Here is a 23,481-nt window from a genome sequence, read left to right as displayed (position 1 = left end):
TGTATTAAAAAAACAACCTTGAAAAACAATGTTGACAGAACAGTGGATATTGATTTTATTTTTCCTTAATGGACTGGGTAAACATATGCACATGCAGTAGGGACAGCGTGCTTCCTTTCATGCAATACACCATCCACACTTCCAAGCAGCACAATTGTCTATGTAACATTCTGAAATTGAAGATTTTCATGTCACAGTTTGGATAATAAGAAGAGTCTGTGATGTTACATAATGTTCTGCAAAGTGCTTTCAGGCTGAGAAGGAGGCCTGCGGTATTGACGTTTTTGTACAGTGGCATTTGAGAACACTACAGTTAATTGCCCAGGATGGAAAGAAGATTAGTTTAATGTCCACTAAAAGTATAAGACGCTTTTCGAATCTCTCAGGCCTCAATTGAGACACTGCTTGGCTGTTTGAATTACAGAGCATAATTCCATTCAAAACCCATCTCTGGCATATGTCATGCATTTAACTTTAAATGGCCACTACGCATGTTGAATAATTCTGAGTTTCTACAGTGTGAACATCAGAGATGGTTGAATGTGCGCGCTTGGTCTGAATATTACCTTTCACATTTGTTAAATGCGGCATGCTACTCTTGATGTTGTGTAACATACAGTAACACTGCAGGATATCCTGTTTCTATGTTTGTGAAGGGGAACAAGCAAAGTTTTAAAGTGGAAAATGCATCCTACTGTTTTGTTTATGTAGATTTTCTGTATACCAGGTTCGGGGGGGGGGGGGTCAAAACAGTAACAATAGGTAAAAAACAACAGTTTGCATGGTTGGAACATTTTTTTATATCCTTCTTGCCTATAATTGTAAATATGACAATATATTTCTCATATTCATGCCTGGAAGAATCTTGTAACATGATTTCAGACTCGCCTCCAAGTATCGGTACCCTAATGTCACTGTACATGCTGATGACATGCACCATGGGGCAAAGGTCTGCCTCCCTGAGTGCCCTTCTATAGTTGGTAACGATAGCCTTAGTGATGTGTGTGAAAGGCATGCATAGCCTAGTTGAATGCACTGGCTTGAATCCATGAAATTCTGTATACTGCACACTGAGTCTGTGTAAGACTTAATCATAACTGTTCGTGCATGTAGGGGCAAAAAAATAAACAAACAAATTCCACTTGGCATTTTGCACATTGCTGTGAAAACCCCTCATAACCTATTCATGCCATTTCTACAGTAACCAGGATGTTACATGGGCTATAATCAAGGTTTAACAGATTACTCATGTTTAAGAACAGATTGTGCTGATTAAGCACATTAAGCATAATCTGGCAACCAAGTGGTAAATATTTCACTTGTGTTCCTCCAAAAAGGGACAGGTTGATTGAAAATGATTCATTATATTTGGAAGCAGGTGTGTCAGGCGTCAGCTGACTGCTGTGTATGCTTACTGATTCCATTTGACTCCTCTTTGAGCAATAAATCAACAGCGTTGCTTTTTTTTGCCATCAAAGTTGTTTTCCTCTATAATTCAGGCCCTGCAAATGTGCTGTCTATGATTCTGAATAATCACTGGAGAATACAAAGCTCCTGTTCAGTGCCGTCCTGCCTACAGTATGATTCACTGGATGCGTAATGCTTCTAAAATGGTGGGCCTTGTCTATGACTCCTCTCCACCCCCATTAGGCATAAGCGAAATCTGATTACAAAAACAGTATTTCTTCTCACATATGCTGGACACAGACATACGCATGCACAATAGCGTAACAATCCCAAACAAACACACATACACACAGATGCAAACATGCCTGGATCAAATTGTTTAGAAGATTCAAAAAAGCTGTGAGACAAAACCAGTGTTGCTAACCCAAAATGAAAGCCCGTACAGGGTAGAGATAAGTCCATTCAGAGCTACTCTTATAGCATATAGCCCGTACAAGGTAGAGATAAGTCCATTCAGAGCTTCTCTTATAGCATATAGCCTGGCATCACAGACCATGCATCAGAACGGGCATGGTTGGTAACCACTCAATAAAACATCACAGGAGATGAAGCTACCAGCCCTGGACACATTCACAACCACCTATCTCTCTCTCTCTCTCACACATACACACACACACATACACACCCATACATTCAGTACACAGACGGCATGCATAACTACCATACAGCTTATTCGATTAGACCTACCCTTGACTTGGGCATAAGGAGCAGATGAACATCTCTTTCAAGAGGCACATATGGAATGGAATGTCATTTCAATACCAGAAATTACTCACAGAAAACACTCAACCTCTTGGGACGGTGACTTCCTATAAATATGAACCTTTGAGATGTGAGAGGAGAGAATCATAACGTTTTGACGCTGTATCTATAGAAACCCTTTGGAAATATTCATATCCTGTGGTAAAGACATTTAGTAGTCACTGGTTTGCATGTTAGAAGAAGAGCCAGGATCATTGTCATCTGCAGGGGCAGTGGTTGGCTTTGACAGCCCTGGCTATTTATTGTTAAATTATTTTAAATATTTCAGGGGTAGGCAGGATACGCATGCAGTCATAAATATTTCAGTTGTCCCTACAAGGCCTTGCACTTCCAGTATCAATAGGAACGGCTGCAGATTCCCTTCTGCAGGTCGCAGACTAATGCTTCAGGAGCTGATGGGTAAAGTATAATGTGGGTGGTATGAAACAGAGGGGACAGGTGTAACTATCTGGGCTCCGTTTACTGAGATCAAGGGAAAATCATCGCTAAGAAATCAGCGTTTAGCAGTAGCCTGATCAGCCAAGGCTCCAAACATGTGGATACTAGGGATGTTAACGATTAATCAATGATCGATTAATTGGTAGTGAAGAATTTGATCCATCACATGGAATTTGATCAAACATTGGTATTAAAGAAAAATACAACAACAACTGTAGCGTCTCCTTGAATTATATCAGCGAGGAAATATTTTACTATGTGGCAGTAATGAGACATTACATACCAAAGGGTGCAACTTAGCTATTTTTAGTAGACAGAAAACTAGCCTCAAGCAGCCATATACTGAATTCTGATCACAGCTGCTGTGCAGTTAGAAGAGAGCGGGAGAAGACAGAAAATTAAGTGTGCAGCGAAGTTTGGCGTGGGACCATTTTGATTTAAAAAAAGACCATGCCCAAAGTACAACACAACAACAACTACAATGACGTACCACTTGAGCAATGTCCATCAGACAGAAAAACTTCGATGGACATTGTGCTGAGAAAATGACCCAAGAAATGTGCAAATTGATTGAGAAACATATGCTGCCCATAAGTATTGATGATGACAAATGTTTTTGAGATCTGATTAATATCGTACCGGCGTTATAGAGTTCCATCACAGGTGACCATTACTGTGCACATAAAATCTCACTACAAAGAACAAAAGGCCGAGCTGCTAACAAAGCTAGCCACAGCTGACAAGGTTGCTCTAACAACAGATTGCTGGACTGCCTCCAGCAGAGAGCTACCACAACATCACCTATCACTACGTTGGTGAAGACTGGCAAATGAAAACGGCGGTTCTGCTTACTCAAAGACCGCCAGGCCAGTACAGCAGACCTTCTTGCTAAGAAGTTGAACAAAGCTGTACAGCAGCAATTTAGACTTCTAGTCATTGGATGTGTCCATCACAACACGGCTAACATCATTACCACCAAACAGTCCTACCAGAATCGTCTGGTTCTCTGTTGCCTGCTTTTCTCATACACTCCAGCTGGCCATTGATGAGGGATTTGCACTATACCTGTATTGGGTAATCACTATGGCTGGCAAACCGGTTAGCCACTTCAATCATAGCACCGTGGTAACAAAAGCTCTGAAGAAGAAACAGAAGCAAATGGGCCTCGCAGCTCACTGGCCTATCCAATCATGGAAAACAAAATGGAACTCCATTTGCAATATGATTGATTGTCTGGTGGAGCAGTGGTGGGCTTTTGTCACTGCCCTGTCAGATCAAAGAGTGACCATGGCTTAAATGCCAGGGTCCTAGAGCAGAAGGAGGAGTACTGGAAGGTGATGGAAGACACAGTGCCTCTATTGACACTGAAGTGTTCCACCACACTGCCATGTCTTCAGAGAAAGAGGTCTCAAATTTACTTCCCATCACCTGCAGCCTCATCAACACCCATCTCATATGCAGAGCAGGCGTTCCTGTCATCAAATTCAAGACAAAAGTGTGTTCCTCCCTCAGAAATTGAATGAAGGAAAGCCAAACTATTTAGTTGAATGATTTCCATAGCCATAATAATAATAATAATAATAATAATAAATAGCCAATGATGACTGAAGTAGGCCTAATTACATTGTACATGTCTCTTAACCAAAATCTGTGGTGCCTATTAAGATATAAGATATACAGCAGTTTTTATATTTTATGATTACTGATTTTTTCGTTATTTATTTACACAGGTTTAGTCCGGTGAGTTGGAGTCACCCCCCTGCCCCACCCCCCCATGATCGGGTCAATACTGGACTCTTGTCACAAGTACCTGGGCTTTCTTACACCGATACAGACTGGCTGCATTAATGCCAAACTGATTGAACTGGGTGAGGTCATGCAGGAGGCCATCTGACAGGCTGGGGGAGATGCAGCTGACACAGGTGCGAGCAGAGCAAACACTGGAGCCGGATATGTATTTTTTGAACAAGATACAAAATATATACATATATACAGGAAAGAAATGGGATGTATTGGGGTAATAGGTGAAGTTGTGCAATTGAGGTGAAGAAGAAGAAGACTTTATTTGTCACATGACACACAAAACACACATGCAATGGGGCTGACATGGGCGACTTGACACATACACACACATGAAAATGTTATCTGCTCTTTTCCCATCCCGTCATCTTTCCCCCAAGGGCAGCCGGGAGCAGACAAACGCTCCAATCTGAACACTCCTGTCCGTCTTCGCCAGGGACGAGCAGCATTAGCAATCTGGTCTTCTGCATGTTTTTTGTATTGGTTTCCTTTCGGAGGAAACCATTGAGAACATGGGGAGAACATGTAAACTTCGCACAGAAAGGCCTTTCTGCTGTGAGGCGACTACTACCTGTAGATAGTGCGCCACCGTGCCGTACGTGAGCAATTTTGCGGATTCAGTGTCTTGCTCAAGGACACTTCGGCAAACTGCCAGGAGCTGGGACCGAACCGGGGACCTTGCGATCCCCACCTGGCCGCTCTTCCAGTGTGGGTCTGGAAGAAGTAGAATGTACCGAGTATAAATATACTACGAGATTCTAGGACTGTTCACTTATGCTCTGCATTGTGTAACGCCCTCTGTTGATAATGCATCCTTGATTAGATGGTTCCATTCAAAACTGGTGGAAACGTGGGTTAGGGTTCACTAGATAGCGCCAAGGTTCCAAGAATCCTGAACGAAACTGGTTCAAGAACCAAAATAATTTGGTGGAAAAGGGGTAGAGAAATCCCTCCACCCCTGGATTGCAACCCTTCAAGCTGGTGGAAAGTGAAGGGAGGGGGGTTCCCAACGCTGGCGAAGTTGGTGCAAAAATACTTCTGCATTCCTGCAACATCGGTCCGTTTAGAGTAGGTGTTTTCAGCTGCTGGACTGTCTGTCACCCAGGCTGTTCTCACGTCTCACCCATGAATGTATTAAGCGAACTGGAGGAGGCATGCAAAGATGGAGGCCCATTCATTCCAATGAAAGTAGCTCACCCAGTACATAAGACAAAAATGTTTCTACACATCCTACTTCTGTAGGCCACAGCACATACACAGTAGTGTTTAATCTTGTCCCCACCTATCCCTTTTTCCCATAGACCAGCACAGTGCTGCCATAGACATGCATAGGGAAAGAAACAATAAGAGAAAAACTCAGACTCTTGGTACCTTCGTGGGAAAATGGACTCAATAATTTACAATTTGATAATTCAGAGTCGTTTTTGACTTTGAGTAATACCCAGAAAACATTTAGTTTCTTTCCCCATGTATGTCTATGTGAAAACGTCTTCTTGGCCCCCATGGCATCACATGAATTGCAATACCGTGCTTGGCCACTGCGCCAAAATCACCGCACAGCTCGGAGCTGCTCCTGGGGACTTCCCAGCTAGCAGGGAATGTTCCCACAACATTGGCGAACATTCCCACCACGTTCTGCTAATGTTTTCACATTCTTAGAACATTTTTACAATAAATGATTGTCAGCTGGGTTGGTGTCACCCTGAGAACTGCTTCTTTTCCTCAATAAGAATATGAAGGCTTGCTTTGGAGTTTGGACAGAAGCCTTTATGTGAGTCGCTCTTGTTATATTTTTTGGGGGCTCATTAGTGTAGTTAAGTAGGCATATGATAGGTTTTTATTCAGCTTTTTATCAAAGTCATCCACCGTTCACGTTTAATATTAATCAATTGTCAGGGTTTATCAATGACTTGGTTGTTGTGAAAATAAATAATTTTCTGTCATGGGCAAAATGTTATCGTTTTTGGTCAATTGATAGTTAAGGTTATCGATGATCGAGTAGGGAAATGTCTTCAAATTTTCAAACATAGTGGAAGCCTACCATACGAAAAGTAATAGATATGGCCAAAGGCATGGGATTAAGACAAACCAAGTAATTACAGTATGCCCCTAGCACCAGCATACCCCGATGGTTTCCAGGATGCAGAGAAAGCTGAAAGATGAATTGCTTTGCAGACTGGCATCGTTCATTTCAGCAACCTTCCACGCCTCCCTTACTCCCCCCATCCCAAAGCACTCCATATTGAAAATAGCCTCATCTGAATAAGTGAAATCATGCTCTCTGCATACAGTAACATGAAAGTGGGAAAATGCATTAAGTTGTTATCTCAACTTTCACATCCTATCAGGTCTAAACATAGGTGAAGGATATGACTCAGATTCTATTTTTTTCATCTTCTTCGCTGTCTATCCCTCTCACCGTGAGCCTTGCAGTTACCTAATCTGGGGTTTGAAATGAGGAGAGCAGTGCTAATGCACAAGGCAGAGCAGGAGGATGGGTCCTTACCTTCAAATGTCATTCCAGATTCTATAGTCCACAAACAATCTGATTGAAGGTCTTCTAGTTGCTCAAAGGAAAAACTGCACGCTCTGTAAGTCTACCTGATAATAAAATAAATAAATAAATAAAAACCTATAAGCTTGCTTTTTCATTCAGCTTTTTTCATTTATCAAACAGCTCTTTGTTTTATGGCGAGTCCTTTTTCTCTCTGTATTTCCTTGGTAGTGGGGTATCTTTTCAGTGGTGTTCCACCAGTATTCCACCTTATTAAGAACACAGAGATGATTGGATCTTCCAGCATGTAGACGGCAAGAGTGTGCAAGAGAGAAATAGAGACAGATGGAGCCGTCCTTGTGAGCACCAGCGGCTCCCTGCGAGTGACTGGAGGCAGTCAGCGATCTCCCCCTCTATCTCCAGTAGTGTCCGCTATTCAGCCCACAACAGGGGCTGTTACCCCAGAGAGCAAACTTTCAGACACCTTCCTGCCCAACAGGAAAGGTGCGGTGGATACGAAGCTCCACTTCTGTAATATTTCCCTTGATATCCTCCCTGTTTTTTCTCTTACTCCAATTTGACTGTAGCTCTCCTCTCTGGAGCACCGTCTCAGAGACTGATCGCTGAGAAGTGCCGGAATGAGCCTCTCTCTCCTCTCTCTCTCTTGTTCACTCCCTCTCACACACACCCTCCCCTCCCTGCCTCTCACTGCACCTCCCACCCCCTCCCGCTCCCCTCACCCTCTCATTCCCACAGCTCTGTCGTCTGACAATTACTGCTTTGGCATTCACAGTGTCAGATAGAGGTTCACCACACTCCTTAGGAATCCTTTGGGGGGCAAAGAATTGTCAGAAATATGTAAAACAAAACATTGTGAGAAGGTATTGAGAAAGAAGGAAGAGAAAAGGCAACCTTTGGTAAACTATAATTTTTCCTTATTACCCGGTAAATGGACTGCAATTATATAGCGCTTTTCCACCTTAGCGGCACTCAAAGCGCTTTACAATGGCCTCTCATTCACCCATTCACACACACATTCACTCACCAATGGCGGTAGCTGCCATGCAAGGTGCTAACCTGCTCATTGGGAGCAATTTGGGGTTAGTTGTCTTGCTCAAGGACACTTCGACATGTGGACAGTCTGAGCTGGGATTCGAACCACTGACCCTTCGATCACTGAACGACCCGCTGTGGTTGATAACGTTGACAAACTGACGTTTGAAGAGGTTGATGAAAATAGAAGCAACACCAGTGCTTTGCATTGAGGCAAGCATGCAGAATTATACAATTAGCAGCCTAAACAAATTCCCATTCCCTCATCACTCTGTGCACACACAGAATATTACCCTGGAGGCAAATCAGAAATGAAAATAAATGGTTTGGACTGGCATAAAGCTTTTGACCTAACAAATGCTACAATACCAAACATGTCCTGCTCACACATGTGAGTGCGCACAGAGGCACCAAATGCATTCATCTCTCTGAGCACCATTTCTAGGGGTAACTAAAAATGCAACAATTTGGCACAAGGCTGGTTTTGAACCTGCAAATTATGTTACATGCTCTGCCAGCTCCCAACCTAACACCTGGTATAGAAATGTGTTAAATACACAAAACACACACATTTCTCCACTGCAGGTTGGCTTTTCAATATATATATATATATTATATATATATAAATATAATTAAAAAGCGAAAATGGGCAGAGAAGGGCAATTTTGATTATGCCCATCCATTCATGATTATCAGTTACAGTATGCACAGTAGATTAATCTCCCTGTTCTTCATAGTATGGACATAACTTTGGTCTTAATGAGACAAGGCTGTTTAATGTTAGCATGTTAGCACCACAAAGCCAAAGGGGTAAAGAACCATCAGCAGGGTCAATGGCAAGTAGCCTACGTCCTCTGTCATCATCAAATGTCCTGTCTGTCAAGCTTCCCCATGATAGCATTGGGATATGTTGATCTAGAAAACACTTTATTGATGCATGTGGTTTACAGTGCTGTACTCGTAAAACTGCAACTCATCATGAACAGTCAACACATTCCAAACAGAAGACATGCCAACTCTGAGGTTAGCATTCCAGACAATATTTTCATTTTTTAGGCTCTTAGGAGAATATCCATAACTAAGAGCAGCATATGGCGACAATGGTTCTGCGTTTCCTGATGGGGAGCCTGCAAATTAGCCTTTGTAAGCCCCCTGGCTAAGACCATGGCACAGTCCTCTCTGAATCTCCTCATCCAGGTGGTGCCATTTCTAACCAACTCTCCATGGCCCAAACCCACATAGATAACAGACGATGTGCACATGAACCGTTTGCAATTCCAATGGATTATTGGACACTAGTCATACAACACTGCCACAGGAGGGCCATCTCCTTCACAAAAGACACCAACCACCAACTACCACCTGATCTCGCCAAAGAGATGGAAAATGGCTGAGCATCAAGACCACGAAGGAGAGGTTCCACAATAGCTTCTCCCCTGATGCGAACAGCTGTCAGTAGACTGACACCCCCTAGTCAGACCCCCACGACCCATTATCTCTCCCCACCATCCCTCTGCCTAGACAGTGAACCCCCCCCCCCCCCCCTCCCTCAATCCCACTCCCCTGCCCTTGCTGACTCCCTTCTCCCCCAACCCCCCATCGGCCTACCGACACCCCCCAAAAAACAATAAAAAATAAATAAATAAATAAACTGATCACTTGACACTTTGTGCACCTTGCATCTTGTCTATACATCTTTGAAGCTTCAAAACACCGCCACCACCACAGAAGAAGAATACCTCGGAAAAATAATTTCACTTGGACAGAACGCGTCTAAATAAGTTATTTAATGGTAGCGCCGAGGCTTCAAAACCCAGCATTTGTTTAAATAGACCCTTTTGCTTAGGTAAGTGAAGTTTCATGTTTATCTGACACTTGTAAATATGAGCGCCTCTCCTAAATAGGCCGACACCGATTTATTTTGACGGCGAAGTGAATGGAGGGTGAAAGGACTGTTGTCTGGCATGAGCGAGCATGCGACAACAGGACTGAAAAGGGCTAAACCTGATTACGGTAATAATGCGATTATTGAAATGGTCTTGTGAATGCCTTTATCTGATTTCCAAAATCGGGGTAAGGTCTTAACACTAGAACCACCAAAGATGTCCATTGGACGATTGTGGGCAACGTTACCATCAGGCGATGTTGTGACAACGTCCACCTATGGTCGAAAATAACTTTACCCTCCTAAGTCTAATTAGACTTTACTGCAACGTTGCAGAAACATTGGCAACATGGGTGCCTGCAACGTCATTAACGTTGTATTACGTGACATCAACGTGACAGTGACGTTGTATTACAGTCCTATTAGGCTAGCAATCGGGCTATCCCGTGACGTCACTGCTTGCTGGTTCACAGTTAAAGTAGGCAGGATTCTTTGCCAAACTGCTCCTGTCTTTTTTTTTTTCTTTTTTAAATTTTCGCTTATATATCCTTCATATTGTACTGTACGTTGAGGTTAATAACTCATCTTAGAAATGTTATTGATTGTATATTTCCCTGTTTGTTATAAATTGAATGCTTTTTCACTGCGACACATGGTGGAAATCATGTGTTTAAAGGTGCCATCTTCTCCGGAATGTAATCAATGAAATAAGAGATTTGACACATGAATGCTCAATACAAATAAAAACAGAACCACCAATCACACTTCTGACCAAGTGAAATGATTGGAATGACCTGTCAATCTGCCTAATCAACCTGCACACAATTTGATGTTTCTTTTCTAATCTACTAACGGTTTATGCCCCCTTGCTGAAAACAGAGCTGGAGGGAGAGCACCTTTAAATGATACCCTCATGAGCAACTGGACTGTAGTTTTACATTTTCATAGTCACAGCTAATTATTTAATATAATTCGGATTGTGATTGAAAATCAACTATGATCACCAGAATCAATAAAGTTTGTCTCCAAGTATTTGCCGTTTAAGGCATTCTACTAACTTTTCGGTGTCGACCAAGATATCATTTTTCAAAAGACGTGTCTGAGAAATCCCATTCATTCTCTCTGCATTATGGAACTCTACCACTAGGGGGCGATGAGATTACTTTCCCTCCCTATATAGACCTTTTACAGCCGTTGGCAGAAGTATGCGCGTGCATTCTTGAAACAGCAGCAGGGGGAGATAGACGGATTCAGAACAAGAAACCCTAACCCAGAGCAGTATTTTAGTGCAAATAGATTTTATATGCCATCAAGATGCCTGGCTGTTGCGTCTACGGGTGTACAAATCGGCGCTCTAGTGGATTAAAACTGTATTCGATTCCAAGAGGAAACCGGCCTTTTCAGAGGAACCGGAGGCGAATCCTAAGCGTACGATCTGGACTGAGGACATCAGGGGACTGGACTGAGGACATCAGGGGACTGGACTGAGGACATCAGAAACGCCCGCGTTTGCGGTGCCCATTTCCTATCAGGTACGTTATTTTGACTATCTGGTTTCACTGGAATGTCTGGTTGAAATTAAGAGTAATATCTTAAGTAAACAGAAGTAACTCATAACCTACACACGAAACTAAGTTCAGGAATTGGAAGCCTAATGATAGCTAGCTAACGTTAGCTAATGCTAGCTAGCACGCTACCTAGTGTTAGCTCAAGGCCCGAACTTGGCTAACGTTAGACAATATTGCAAATACTCCGACAAACTATTGCAAACCTTTTTTCTGTTACTGCTGGCTTTGTGTTCGCCGCGAACATTTGCAGAAACATAAGCGAACGGTCTGAGCTGGTAGTTTGTGTTAGTTAACGTTACTCAAAAATGGGCGCTGGACTGAGGGAAATGTGAATTGTTTGTTGTTTGACTGCTGAATTTGAGACTCACATTGGGAGTTTGCTCCTGTCAGGCTTTCTAAGGCCATCGCGAATCTTAGGCTACTATAACATAGGTAACAGTGAAGGCGAAGCCAAGATATTGCGTTATATATTTTCCATTTGTCTGGAAAGTCGGAGAGACTGAGAACGATGCCACCCACGAGGTAACCGCGGTACCATAGACAATAACGTTGTATTCGAACTCGAAACAAAGATGGAGGCAGCTTCTGCCACATCTGTAGTATCGGTGTGTAATGTTTGAGTTGACAGGTCAGAAAAACAGGCGTTCCTGTTAAAACTGCGAGTAGTAACGCGTGATTCACGAGCCTTATACGTTTAATCTGTGCACTGCAGTGGCTAATGCCTAAACTAGCTTCATGTTTCCCACACTGATGATTGACCGCCATTTCCATCTGCGCATCTGCCTGGGCAGACGAGATCATCAAACATCAATGCTACTTTGCTGCCAACTCCCCCTAGTGACGTGTCACTAATTACTTATAGGCTGTAATTACTTGTTGAATTGTATACTGTTTTACTCGCCTCTTCCCCTCTGCCTACTTTTCCATAGGGTCCTTATGTGTTTATAACCTTCATATTTTTTGTTTATTGGGCAGAATGTATTGCAGCGTGGAGTTTCTGGAGGCGGGAACTGTCGGTTGTCCCAGTATCGTGGCTCTCGAAAAAGGATGGGGGGTAAGAACAGTTTGTGTGAACAATGTTTCTGATTGGTGTACTACTTTTCAATTGTACAAGGAAGCGGGTACTAACATGGTTTCACTCACAGTTGCAGTTGTGTTGCTGGCCAATGAACAAAGTCAGCCAACGCATAAAGAACTGTGTGGAACCAAACCCTGACTGGGCGCTCCAGAGTCCGAGTTTTCCAAGTCCATAACTGGTAGGCTTGCATTTTAAGCTGTTAAAAAAATAAACATGCTGCTCCCTGTCCTGTGTCTACAACAGTGTATGCCTTAACCCTAGTCAAATTTCTAGTATGTGTGAACCATATACATGGCAGTAAACAGATCTTGAGTCATACAAACTGGAGGATGCTTGACTCATACAAACTACTTTAACTCAATTTCAATAAACAACTCCAAAATATGGCAGACAGAAGAGCTGAACAAACTAGGTACATCACTGGATGATCTTACAGAGAACCAAGGAAAATTGACTGGTATTAATGCTAAGGGTAATGAGGGATGAGGTGCAGCTGGGCAGGGTGGAGGCAGGTGGCAGGAGATGGGAAGGTGAGTAGGCAACAACCAAGCATGAACTGGAACTGGACCACTGGCTCCCCTTGACTGTCCAACCCATCTATCAGTGCCAGCAGAGTGGACATGATAGAGCCAGAGAGAGAGAGAGAGAGATAAATGCAACGCAAGGTTAGTTTAGTTCCAATCGCCCATGTGCAACATCAATCAAGTACGTAGCCAAGCTGAAGAACCGAGTTACACCGGAGGCGGAGCAAGGCGGTGGCTCCATGACAGACAGGCCTCACCTGTGTATCTGGTCCTATCTGCTGGAGCGTACTGCGGCCAGCCAGTCTATCTTGTGAAAGAAGATGAAGGAGGGTCTCATTAGGTTGGCCTAGTACATAGGCGCATAGTTTAGGCTGGGCTAGACAGGCATGTTATCCTCCCCTACCGATCAGATAACTTTCCCCCAGCTTACCCCTACTCCCCACAGATAGCCTACTGTCATCTTTAAGATCTCTATAAAATCCTACAAATAACTAAACCTATACAAACAGGGATGAGAACAATAGACGGGACATCAACACTAATTTGTGCCTAATTAAAAGGACCACTAAACTGTCCAATGGTCAGTTATAGTGGATGCTAGAATGGATCATCCAGAGGGAGGGGGGCCTGAACTCCGCTACACGTCACCAAATGCTCACAGCAGAATTGTTTGGCAGCCAGAATGCGCTTGGGCAGCGAGTATTGAGTGTTCCCCTGCTCGCCCGTGAGCCTCCAGGCGAGCGTGCCTGAGCAGGGGTATTGCGATATGCGGACGGCGCCCACTCAGCACCATCCCAGTAGCTCCACTCCTGGGTCCAATTTCGTAAATCAGCTTGACCCGTGTCCACGTCTGACCCAGTAGCTGCCTAGTGCTGTGATTGGTTGATGTGTAGTGGAGTCCCCTCCCCACCTCCCTCCAGACGATCCACTCTAGATCAACCCAGGCTTATGGTGACACCCAGATTTCTTTCCTAGCATAAAGTTTGATAAAAGAGATGAGTATTAGCAAAAGCAAGGAGAATGATTATATCAGTGTACAATGAGCTATGATGGGGAAGAATTACAATATTAGTTTGATTTTCAGGCATGGCATAAACATGGCATGCTTACTTGCAATGGTAACAATGCCTACAGGTAATAACAATAACCATGCTTGATTAATTTGATTTATAATGTGGCAAATGCTATAGTAGCTGCAAGCATCCGCCCACTATAGCTAAATAACGCCAGACACAAGATTACAGACTGTAATCAATGTATGAACAATGTTACATTGAGCATGCTCAACATTAAGTTAAAATTGAAATACATCTGAAACCTCAGAACGTAACGTTAGCATTAACTAACTAACGTTAACTTAGTGAACCCTAAGCCGTTAGCATTAGCTCCAGTTAGCATAGCTACCTAGCTTATATACAGTATCAATGTAGTTGACGTTGATATAAGGAAATGTAACATTAGGTAATGTTAGCTAAGTTATTCAACATTGACCCACTTACCCTCTAGATCTTTTCCAACGATGTCCTAAAGTAACCACATGTCATGATCATTTGCATCATAGACATACGTTCATATCTATGATTAGCATGATCATAGCAGCTTCAGTAGGTCGGGTCTTCCTATGGTGACGTGTTTTCCGCCGAGTTCGCAGGACTCATGAACGCGCGCCCAGCGTCCCTGAGGCTCGTTCACAGCATGTTTCTCAAATGGGCTCGATACAGGTATTGGTGGCCTCAAAAACAAAAAAAACAAATTGAATTAAAAGTTTATATTGATTAGATTGGTCTCTGATGCTGAATGATACCCAGAAAAATTTTGTTTTCCTTTTCTAGCCCTATCTATCATAATCCACAAACCATGGGAAATAAGGGTCTTGGGCCGCATGCCGTCACGTGACTTGCAATACCGAGCTTGGCCTGAAAGCCCATGGTGGCTTCAATGCGCCAAGCTGATCCTGGGGGCTTGAGAATAACCATCCTTTGTCCCTGCAAGAATTACCGCCTTTTCTCATGTCACGTGTCTGTATTCTCGACCACTGTTGATGATGCCTGCCCTTTAATATGACATGTAAAATGGGTTAGCCAATCACATCCCTGGAAGCGTCATACCTGTGTTGCTTTGAATATAAGGCCGCGCAAGACCAGACTGCGGCACTTCTGTTGGATGAACCACTCACGTGTGTTGTCCTGAAGTCCTTGCGCTCGTATGTTTTCTCAATAAGCCAGACTTAACCCGTTTGAGCGAATCTTGGCAAATCTTTTTTGACTAGATCAGTTAAAAATCTTCTACACGAGCCCGAGAGGAGGCAAGAGTAAAGAGTGACTGACTGTTTGTTGTTTGTCCGTCCACATCCCAGCCCCCCTGCAATTCCCTGTAGGAGCACCTCCCCTTGGCTCCATGTAGTCTCTATCCCCACCCCTTTAACACACCGATTCACCTCCCTCCTCTCTCCAGACCCCCACGTCCACTACCACCTGCTGTGCCCCTCCAGACAGCCTCTACCACCTGCTGTGCCCCTCCAGACAGCCTCTACCACCTGCTGTATCCCTCCAGACAGCCTCTATCGCCTGCTGTTTCCCTCCAGACAGCCTCTATCGCCTGCTGTGCCCCTCCAGACAGCCTCTATCGCCTGCTGTATCCCTCCAGACAGCCTCTATCGCCTGCTGTATCCCTCCCCCCGTTGCTCGGCTCACACCAGCCGCGGCCAATCCAACCAGCCACAGCCTCCAGCCCGCCAGGCTCCCGACCTGTGTTACTCTGTGTAACCTCCCTCCCCAGCTCTCCGAATAAACTCCCTGCTGGGCAAAGAGTCTTATTCCTCCCGTGTCGTGCGCTTGAGCCCCGAAGCTAGCTAGCCCTAACACCTAACTAAGTCACCAGAAATGTTGTGAGCTGTAGTGTCATAATCAGCACATGACGGGACGTTGACAGCACTAGTGGCAAGTTGGAAGGATTCTCTATTTTTATCATTATTATTATTATTATTATTATTATTATTATATTATTCTCTATGATTCTCTAAGCAACGCACAAGATATCACCTGTGCGCTACAAGATAGGCTACCTTTGAATCTTGAATTATTTGAATTATTTAGTTACTCAATATAACCCAGAATAATGAGGTTGGTGGACCAATATCCACTATATCTACGTTGGGGGAAAAACTCAGCCTACATCTTGTTCTCTTCAATTTCTGAAGTGTAGGCCCTACAGACATTTTGATATGCGCTTCTTTACAATGAACATAGGCTACACCGTGCACATTAAACGCATTCAATTCAGATAGTAGAGTACTGTAGCTCTCCATAAACTCAGCCAGGTAATGATTAAAAACATCAACCTGCTGTTTTAGACTAGCCTACTTCATCAATTATCGTACGTGTGAGGACACTCTTTACTCGTTTTGCCATTAATTTAACAATTCCTTCCCCACCATCTCATACTTCGTATTGCTCCATTTGTACTTTTATTATTTCATCTTTTCAGCAAACAATCAACATTTAGGCCTACCAGGATTCGAACGTCCGTCCATCCATCCGTCCATCCAAACTTTAACTGCAGAGCGCATCCAAAACATAGGCTATATTTCTGAGCGTAGCAGCCCATATCATTGTCAACAGCAACACCATCTCTGCAGAGGACATCACCCTAAAGTTCTTTGAGTCTGGTCACACATTCATGTCTGCCGATAGTGTGCACCATGGGGTGGAGCTCCGGATAAAGTCGAGACCAGGAGGATGCTTGCTTAAATATGTTGTTTCAGACCTCCGCGATATGACAGCTAGTTCAGACTTTGATTATGATTGCTAGACAACGCAAGTACGCTACGAGCGACAGGGAGTAGGAATATATTTGGTGATTAACCCAGTGCCATTTTAGGGTTTTAAGGCACTGCTTGTTCGTCTTAGCCAATTACAATGTGCGGTCAGAACTAACTGTTGTATAAATAGGGATATCTAACCGGCTGTTATAAACAATAAATGGATTCTCTGAATGTGTTCTCTAGATACTAATCAACTCCAAACTCATTGGAAAGGAATAGCTAGCTAGCAAATTCAATTTATGAAACTGTCAACTGTCCCGAATGTTGGGATGTCGGACTCGGAATACAGTCTACGTTAGCTCATTTTATTTTTCTAGCTAGGGCTATGCTAGCCCTTTTCAGCCCTGTTGTCGCATGCTCGCTCATGCCAGACAACAGTCCTTTGCCGCTCCATTCACTTCGCCGTCAAAATAAATAGGTGTCGGCCTATTAAGGAGAGGCGCTCATATTTACAAGTGTCAGATAAACATGAAACTTCACTTACCTAAGCAAAAGGGTCTATTTAAACAAATGCTGGGTTTTGAAGCCTCTATGCCTCTAGCCTCTATTAAATAACTTATTTACACGCGTTCTGTCCGAGTTAATTTATTTTCCAAGGTAGTCTTCTTCTGTGGTGGTGGCGGTCTCTTTGAAGCTTCTACTATGCTAGCCAGTAATAGGCTGACGACGTTATTGCTAACTTGCATTAAATTGAATAAAATTTTCCTACCATTCTGTTACAGGCTGAAACAAACAAGGTTGTTTCGACTCTCTGAGTCTTGTATGTCCTCTGGATCCAATTCGGGTTCAAACATAGGCCTATATGGTTGTACCTAGGGCTGCACGATTATGACAGAAGATAATAATTGCGATTATTTGCTTCAAAATGGTAATCGCGATTAATAATTGTGATTAATATTTTATATATAATATTAATATATAATAACCAAAATGCTCCCAAATCACGGACGTTGATCCCTTTCTTGCCACTAACTCACTCACTTCTTCTCAGTGAAATTGTTGCGCACAGCGCACTCAGCGGGAACACGTGATTGGTCAGACAGCATAAGCGCCTGTGATTCGTCCGTGTAGTCCTAGCACACTCAATTCAAAGCAAAATTATTAATCACATTAATTGCGGCCTTTTGCAATTAGTTAATTGCGGAGGTAATAATCTCGATTTCGATTAATTCATGATTAATTGTGCAGCCCTAGTTTTACCACACAGCGCTGCTGGCAAAACTTCCTCGAGAGAGTCAGTAGCCATGGTTACCAAACCGTCAATCATATTGACTGGCAGTTCTCTAGACACGCCCACAAAATGAGGTGAACTCGGAGAGGGCGAAATATCGGCATATTAAAAGCAGTATTATAGTACTTAAAATGACTGAATAACAAAATTGATGGGCATATTCTGTTCTATGTCACCTAAAGATAACTGGCATGTGTCACGTTCAACCACTTTATTCGTCCTTTAATGATTGACAAACTATAAGTACTTTATGCATGCATTTATCCATGTAATGAATTAATTCAACTAGTCTGCAGTGTATTTTTTAATTTATTGCACAGGAGTGGTTTGAACCCTGGTCTATTGCAGTACAAACACATGTCTAAACCATTAGGCCACCGAAAACAGTCACACAAACTTGGCTTTCTTTAGTGCCTTCATACAATCCAACTGGATGCGCAATATTGGAAGCAGGCTCAAATTTTGGATTTAGACCATTGGCACACATTACTTAAATCAGACATTTTATTCAGAAGCCTAGTGCATATCATTTTGATATCTTAATGTACTGTAACATATTCTGAACATTTCAGAGATCCGAACGACCCTCATTCCTGATGGGTTTGGATGTCTGAGGATGATCTACTATATTTTTGGCATCAGTTAGCATGGCCAGGTTTAATAATTAAAAAAATTGCTCAACAATTAATTGTCTTAGAAATAGCCTTAGAAAATGCGCAAATTATGTTTCTATTATTATTTTTGTTTTTACGTTGAGTGGAGGCCCTAATGCGCATATGCAAGTTTGAGATTTTTTTGTGGGGTGTGCTTGCAAAACACTTCAACCAAGGCCAATAATTTAAGTGTGAGAGAGAGATTGTGATTATTATTATTACCATTTACTGTTTTTTTTTGGGTTATTTAATTAGTTCTATGCTTTGGCAATATTTACGTACTGAGTATTTCCTGCCAATAAAGCTTATTGAATTGAGAGTGAGAGAGACAGAGAGAGATAGCTATAACCTAAGCAGAGAGGAGGGTTGACCCCCAGCATGCTCCCAGACCTGAGCCTCAGGTTTTATTTAGTTACTTGCTAACTACGTTAGTTATCTAGCTTGCTTCTAGAATATCATACACCAGCCACTGTCTGGAACTGCAACCATTATGAAATGCTACATTGTAGTGTTCCGCCTAAACATTAGCAAAAAAAAAAGAAAAATGCATAGTTGCGGTTAAAAAATAAATAACCGTGATTATGTAATAAACGGTTTGACAATTATTTAATAATTGTTACAGGCCTACTGGGCGCGAACGTAAAATTCATGACGGATGAAACATGGTACAAAATGCAACTGTGCCTGTGCAAATCATGGATGGGACAAAACATGGACACAACGTGATGAACTGTGCCTACAGTATGCAAAACGCTGGTATGGAATGGAGAGGCTGCTGCCATGGAACATGGTAGGGTGTGTGCACACTATGGGTATTTTTAAAATGCGCTGCGGATTTCGGCAGCTTATTTTCCATTCAAAGCTATGGGAAAAGATCAGAATGCGGGCGGATATAGAAATGCGCTGCGGATTTGCGCTGTGCACTGGCCAGAGAGGATTCCTGAAGTTAAAAATAGTTAAACTTTTTGAGAAATCCGCTATGACGTGGAGCGTATTTTTATCAGACGACCAATCATGACGGAGGTGGGATAGCAGGCACGGAGGATATCGTGAACCCATAGTCCAGTCCGACCAACTCTCACTTCAGCCTCTAAATAGGCTACAGCCAGAGCAATCTTTCTACTTTTTGACATGACAGTAAAAGCCAAAAAGTAGCGAAGTGCAAGTAAATAATGTAACGGTTGGTTACAAGATAAAACGCGAGGTACAATGTATCGAACTTGGGTAGAGTCAAGAATGTTGTTATGGAAACGAAATACACTTCGCGAGAGCCGCATCTCTTTTTCAACACAAAATCCGCTCTGGGTAACTTATCCGCTACATAAAATATCCGCAGTGTGCACACAGCCTAAAGCTGCAAAACTGATTAAAACCACCTGATATCAGAAATATCACCTGATATTTCATTGAGCCATAGCATCCTAATAGCGTCTGACTCACCCCTACCAGTCACCACATCTTGTTATTCCAGCATTTCTGCCTGTGTTGTCAAATTATGACCTATAGCTTTGCTCTGCCCCAATGCCCCAACATATTCATGCTTGTTTTGGCAGCATTCCTCCAAATGAGGTGACAAACTTTACCTGAGGAGGAATGACTACCGTTTGTGTTGAAAGGACTGTTGGTTAATTATCGTGCTGGTGGTAGGCAGAGAGTTGAGAAATGCTGGGCACATAGCAACATCTTGTTTCCCAGAGATACAGTAAGCTTGTTCTTTCTTTTGTCTACTTTTACATCTAATGTGTGAGGACAAGGAACTTGGCTTCGATGACAGACTTGAAGAATCTAGGCTACTGTATTAAAGGAAAATGCATGTTTAGCCCTGTTTTAAGGTTATTTATGATCATATACAATGGTTCAGATCAAAATGTTGACAAAACTAGCACTTTTGAGAAAGTCTGATAATTGCTCTACCACCATTTTAGTCATACAATGGATGTGGGTGGGCACCTTGAAAAATCATTCAAAAAACATGTTAAACTCTCGATTTCAAAGACAAGAAACTCACCGAAGTGTTACTTGGCGTTCTGACATATAATTCGCCATAAAGTAAGATTCTAGTTCATCTGGAAAGGCTTTTTTAAAATATATATATTTAGCATATAACTATTTAGTCGCAGCACATACGGGTGTAAACCTCCGCAAACTAGGTAGCCTAGCAACATAAACCATAACAATAGCTACCGTAAGTAGTTCCGCTTCCTGAATCCCCTCTGTGGATTGATCTACACATCTACAGATTTTAAAAAACAAAAACAGCCATAAATCTTACAACAACATGTCCAGAGAACAACGTAATGCTTTGAAAGAACTTGATGACAACAAGGAAGTGGTACTGCGCCCGGCAGATAAAGGGGGCGCTGTTTGTTTATTAACAAGGGAATACTATGTCTCGGATATCACCAGGCAACTTGCTGATGAAACCTACTACAAGCAACTGACCCGTGACCCCACAGGAGAGTTCCAAACAGATATATTCAAAGTATTGGATGACTTCCTGGATGAAGAGGAGATCACCAAAAAAGAGTGCCAATTTATGAAGGTACAACACCCTATTACACCTGTTTTCCAAACCCTACCTAAGATCCACAAGAGCCTGGAAAATCCACCAGGACGTCCTGTCGTGTCCTCTATAGATTCACTAACAGAGAACATTTCTGGCTTTGTAGACTCCTTCTTAAAACCGTTTGTCACAACACTGCCCTCGTATGTAAGGGACTCCATTGACCTCATACAGACCTTAAAATCTTCCCAATTCACTGATGGCCAGGTCATCCTAGCATGTATAGATGTGGTAGCCCTGTACACCAATGTACCACAATCAGGAGGCCTAGAGGCCCTGTCTTTTTACATGGACCAGCGCCCAGTAGACAGCAAACCCAGTACAGATTGCATCAGGACTTTGGCAGAACTGGTTCTCACAAAAAACATGTTCCTCTTCCAGAATGACCGGTATTTACAAACGGGAGGAGTCTCCATGGGCTCAAAGATGTCATGTAACTTCGCCGCCCTCTACATGGGTTTCTTTGAGAAACACTCCGTTTTCAACAAAAACCACAACCCTCTACTGGAGCACATCGGACTGTGGAAGAGGTTTGTAGATGACATTTTTTTAGTATGGACAGGCACAGAACAACAATTGGTTGAGTTCCTCAGTTGGTTAAACCAAGCGAATGACAACTTGAAATTCACCCACACATACAGTAAACACACCGTTGATTTTTTGGATGTATCTATTACCATTGAGGATGGCATCTTCCACACCAACCTTTACAGAAAACCCACACACAGGAACACGCTTCTAAAAGCAGACTCATACCACCCCATCCCATTAAAAAAGAGCCTGCCCATTAGTCAGTTTAACAGGGTGAGGAGAATCTGTAGCAGAAAAACAGACTACGACACACAAACTACAGACCTACAGAACAGATTCCAACAAAGAGGCTACCCCAGAGAATGGGTAGACCCAGCCATCAAGCGGTTCGAAAACATGACACAGCTGGAATGTTTAAACACTGTAAAAAAGAAAACTGAAGACTCAAGTGTGAAATGCCTAACCCAGTATTCCCCTGTAGGAAAGGAGCTGGCGAACACCATACAGAAACATTGGCACATAATCGACTCCGATCCGAAGCTCAAACTCCTCTTCAAGCAACCACCCAAGCTGATCTTCAAAAGACCACCGAACATACGCCAGATGATGGTACACTCGGACCTTCCTCCGGTCCCAAGACCCACGTTCCTAGACGAGATAAGACCATGCAACAGACCCTGCAACAACTGCGCACAATGTAATTTTAATACCAGATGCACAGAGTTTAAGCACCCACGTACAGGTCGTCCATACCAGATCAAGCAACACATAACATGCTCCTCCACGAACATTATTTATGCATTAAAATGTCCCTGTTCTTTATTATATGTGGGAAAAACCGAGCGAGCCCTAAAAACTAGGATCTCTGAACATCGTAGCTCGATTCGCCATGGCAACGAAAAAAGCCCCGTGGCTGTGCACTTTAGATTACTCAACCACAACGTGTCTACGCTTAGATTTTTTGGCATAGAACAAGTCAGCCCACCACGGAGAGGAGGAGATATAAGACAACTCCTACTCCGTCGTGAGCTGTTTTGGATTTATGAACTAGATTCTCTGTCCCCAAATGGTCTGAATGAAGACTTCAGCATTCAGCCATATCTATGAAGTGGCTGCCTCAGAATGGCACTCTTCATAATTCTTGACTGTAATTTTTGACTGTAATTATTTATTTGTTGCTCTTTCCCCTGGTTGTGTGCTTTTGGGTGATGACAATGGTGGCCACCATTTTGCGTTATTATTGATATATTTGTGTGTATTTGTATTTTTCTAAGGATCTTTTTAGAGGACTAAAACCTTGAAAATTGATTTGACCTGTAGTCCCATATTGCCGCCACGAGATGGCAGCAGAGATTTATTATTATTTTTCATTCTTTCTTTTTTCAACCCAGCTGTGGGTAATTGCAAGACTGATTACTTGTCTGTGTGTATATATGAGCATTTGTTTGCTACAATGATTCACTTGACAAAGACCCAAGGGTCGAAACGTTGTTATATTGAAATAAATTTCAATTTTTTCTGCATAAAACCCTTGCCTTGCCTCGGTCCTCAGTGTTGCGGGTTCTCTACTTTTTCTTTATCATGGACATGTAACCCAGCACCTGACCATTT

This window comes from Borostomias antarcticus, assembly GCF_949987555.1.
Source record: "Borostomias antarcticus genome assembly, chromosome: 14".
NCBI lineage: Eukaryota > Metazoa > Chordata > Actinopteri > Stomiiformes > Stomiidae > Borostomias > Borostomias antarcticus.
This window is presented reverse-complemented; position numbering follows the sequence as displayed.